A 4,457-nucleotide genomic window follows, 5' to 3' on the forward strand; every position below is an offset into this window, starting at 1 on the left:
TCACATATCCCTTCATGAGCTCTGGAGTCAGGGGATTCGCACCATATGGGTGGGGTGAGTGGGACAGTCTCAATGCTCCAGCAGGCTCTTACAAAGATGGGGTCTGTGCCACTTTCACTAGAACCAGCCCATGGATCTCTAGCTCTGCCCTTCTTCCCAGCTACCCCCACTACCCCTGTTGGCCTGATTCTGGGCCACCAGCTCCATCCTAGGAGAGGCTAGACACTTCCTTGTACAGCAGTGTATCTGGAACCAGAGGAGAGGAGCCTACAGGTAGCACATGGGGCTAGCACAGAGGCGACAGCTAAAAAGATTGGGTGACAGGTCAGATTCAGTGAGGGGAAGAAGAATCCAGCACTTAGTAATGTACCAAACCTGGCACTGGCCATTGTCTGCTCTATTCTTTGCAGGGACCTACAACCAGTCCAGTTCCTGCTGATGTGAGGTTGAATGAGACCCAGAAGAAAAAAAGCTGTATCTGAGGGACAGCATTTTTCCCCTGTTAGTATGCACAACCCCAGAGAAGCCAATGGTCTGCAGAAGGGAGGGATGTGGCACAGGGTGCACAGTAGTACTTTGCTGCTGGGGAGAGCACTGCATTGGGACTTCGAAGACCTTGGTCCTAATACTGGCTCGGCTGTGTGGCCCTGGACTCTTCACCTCTTTCGGCCTCCATTTCTCCCCCATCCTTCGTTTGTCCTGTCTGTGCCCACAGGCTCCCTGGCACACATACTGCTTCATCTACATGCTTCTGCAGCCTACAGAACGATAATGCCCTGATCTCAGCTTAAAGCAGGAAGCGCTATTGGAAAATAAAAAATCATGTAACCCTGGTGGCGGCACTACCCGCAGCCATGTCCAAATTTTTGGGATCCTGGGGTGCCAATAGGTCTGGTCTGCTCCCATTCTGTCTACAGGCTGGGAGTACCACTCATTGGAGTGCTCTCCCATAGTCCTCCCCACACCAGACCACGCACTAAATAACTATTTACATTAATTTATTATTTAAATAATAACTGAGAGATTGACAAATTTGACATCTCATAGATAACAAACAAAATATTTTCAATGAGTTCAATAATAATTTATACCAGCAGATAAAGCAAATACTTATTGTAACCTGGGCAGTACTCCAAAAGGTACCCCCTCTCCAATTGAAGGGATCAAAGCAGGTGCACAAGCGCTGTGGGAGGTATAAGGACTCTCCTCCCCCTATAGAGCAGAGCCAGACCACCACTGGGGACTTAACCATATACCTTTTAATGAGGGAACAATACTGGGAACATAACAAGCATAAACAGGGGGTAGAGTGGACACTACAATGCCCCAAGGGGGCAGGATTCAACAAAGGTTAGACACTTACAATCATTGACAAAAGACAGGGTTAACAAAATATAAAACACAAACAGCAGAGCAAACAATACTGGTTGGTGAAATATAAAAAGGCACCAAATACAGAATGTCAAAGGACAAAGAAATACAGGGTCTAGGTACCTGGAGGGGTAGAAAGGGGGGAAATACAATGGCTCCTTTCTACTGCAAGAGGAATTTTTCCTTGTTAGCTCACTCACCCCAAGTCACCAAAGCTGGGACTTGAACTCAAACCTCCTGCGGTAGGCAGAAACACTGCTACACAGCCACCAGTGCTGGTACTGCTCCAACCTGCCAGGGGTCTTGACCTTCCTGGAACCCCAGCCTCACCTCGAGCTGCCTGACCTCTGATTGGAGGAGCTGGAAACCAAGCTGGGACCCCTCAGGTCACTGCTCAGATCCTCCTGCTGGCCACAGCCTCTCGTAGGGGATCCTGGAACCCAGCAGGAAGCCTCTCCTGCCGGCCACACGCCGTGCTGCTGAGGGTCCCACTGCTGCCTGCAGGTCCTGCTCCTTCAGGCTCTTCTGAGGAAACTGCTTCCACCCCACTGGCTCAGCTCTTTGAAGCTCCTTCCTCATAGAACCTCACTGGTCTCCCCTGAGTCCCTGGTGCTGCCCCTTTTATCCCCCTCCAGGGGCCAATCAGGGGACATGAGGGGTGAATCTCTGGGGCCTGATTGGTGAGGAAAGGGAATCCCAAGTCCTCCAATCATCTTTTATCCCTTCAAAACCCCTGGACTAGTTCATTGCCAGCTAGCCCGTCACATTATCATATAACAAAAGTGATTATGTTAGCAACTTTACCACTCGGGCAACTTATAACAGGTATGTACACGTAGTCAGCCAGGTCTCCACAAAATCACTCGGCCTTCAGCAAGGTAGCCCACTGTGCAGTGGCTGCAGTGGAGCCCCGGGGAGCAGTGCTCACTCTGCCTCAGAAGAGGGGTGGCGATGCCATCATGTGGACAGAAGACGGGGATGCCTGTCAGGACCTCGGGTGTGGCTGCTCTGGAGACCAGTGTTTCTTCTCTTTTCTAGTCTTTCCTGGCCGCCTGCAATCAATCTAGCAACCTCTGTCCCTGATTCCCTCCAGTGACTCCCTGCACCTGGGGATCTTAAGAGTGGGGAGGGGAACCTGTTTGCACAACCCCTGCTCCTTCAGTAAAGGATACCAGGAAATCCTGGGTACTCATTAGCTGGTGGCTTCTCTGCCCTCAGTAGCAGCTCACTTGGTCACAATTCTTCGGCCAGTCGTCCTCTCAGAAGCAGTTGTCCTGGTAGCAGCCCCCTCTGAAGCAGCCCTTCTCCACACAGCTTCGGCCACCCTCTCCCCAGCTGGTCTCCCCTGTTTCTTCTCGGGCTCCCTGCCCTGGAGTTACAACTGTCCCATGACATGCATGCATCCTATGTGCACAGCCTGCTGCAGATCCTTGTCCCAAGAGTGCAAACACCCTGATTGAGCTTGCAAGCTCCGAGGAAACCCTTCAGCACCTTTACAAAGAGATAGAAAAGCAGCCAGGCAGGGCATGCTGTACAAAGGCTGGAAGGCCTGAGTCTCTTGTATGTCCAATGCCACCCTGGTAGTACAGGGAATTAACTCCCAAGGGGTTGTAGTCACTGGAGATTAACTCAGTTACCTCTATCAGCCTTATTTTTCCGTGATCCTATCCAACAGCTTTTGGCACGAAGAAAAGTGAATTGCCTGTTTCAGTGAGTGAAGGAAATGTCCTTCCCCACCATGAAGTTTGTGACTGGTTTAACAGTATTTATGTGAGTGGGAGCCGCTGTAGTCAACAGCAACATGGCTGCCTGGTTCCTCAGATTAGGGACCAGGAAGCAGTACAGTGGCTTTGCAGTTTTACATTTACTCGGTAGTGATTTTCATTGAACGCTCCTGGCTGCCAAGGTAGCTTTCTGAGGTGGAGACCATATGGCCTGTAACAGCGTGTGGTGTTCCTGCGCCACAGCTTATCAGCAGCAGTGAGTAGAGCTGCTCTTCAGGCACAGAGGAGGTGCCAAGCTCACATGGATCCAGAGTGCAGTTATGTTTGCAGCTGGGTGTGCTCAGACACTTGTCTGTCAGTGTCCGTAATATTTGTAACTGCAAGCTGGCCGTAACTTGTCTGTAACTGTGCATGTAAGGATACCGTTGCAATTATGCAAGAGTGTGTAAAAGAGCTGGGGGCAGGGAGTACCAGATGCCAGGGAGCCTTCACATATGCCAGGTTTATGACTCTGCTCTGAAAACACTTCTTGCTGCCCCATACTCCCAAGTCCTTGGCCTCCCTCCCCTGGGTGACAGCCTGCAGGAAGCTGCCTGGCAGCTCTTCTGACTTGATGCCAAGTTTGGGCCCCCTCCATCCACGTGGCCTGGATCTTAAGGGTCTCACCTTAACCTCTCTGCCTTCAGTGTGTTGTTGATGTAGAAGGACCTGGGGCTCTGGGATCCACTGGCTCCACTCAGGAAGGTCACTGCAGAGCCCTCAGCAGCAGCTAACACACTGTGGAGTGGCACAAGTGAACCTCGGTGTTTGCAGATGTTAGCAACTTTTAAATGGGGTGGATGGTGAATAGGACTTAACACAAACCCTTGGGTCATTCTAACCATCAGGAGAAGTTTATTGATTCATTGACAAACAGAGTTACTGCAAGATGAGTGCAAGGAGAAGTGTAATCTTACAGGACGGGTCTTGACTGCTGCAAAGTGAAGCTGGCCAGGCTCATGGTCTCCATAGTAGGGGGGTTCTCCAGAGGATCCTGCAGGCAGGTAAGCGGTCCACCAGGCATCATGTAGATATTCCCCCCAGCCTGTACCAACAATTTCTACATGGCTGGTAAGCAATCTTAATATTCTAATGAACCTTCATTGGTTTTACTTATAGTTTTATAGTTTTAAAGTTTCATAGTTGTTAGGGTTTGGAAGGGATCTTACAGGTCATTGGATCCAGCCCCCGTGCACTTGGGTAGAAAAGACTGCTCAGATGACCTTAGCAAGATGGGCATCAAGATACTTCTTGAAGATCACCAGGGTGAATGACTGTACCACCACAATTATTTTTGTTTCCCTGAAACTTCCCGAACCAGAT

The sequence above is a fragment of the Alligator mississippiensis genome, chromosome 4 (genome assembly GCF_030867095.1).
Source record: "Alligator mississippiensis isolate rAllMis1 chromosome 4, rAllMis1, whole genome shotgun sequence".
NCBI classification, from domain to species: Eukaryota; Metazoa; Chordata; order Crocodylia; family Alligatoridae; genus Alligator; species Alligator mississippiensis.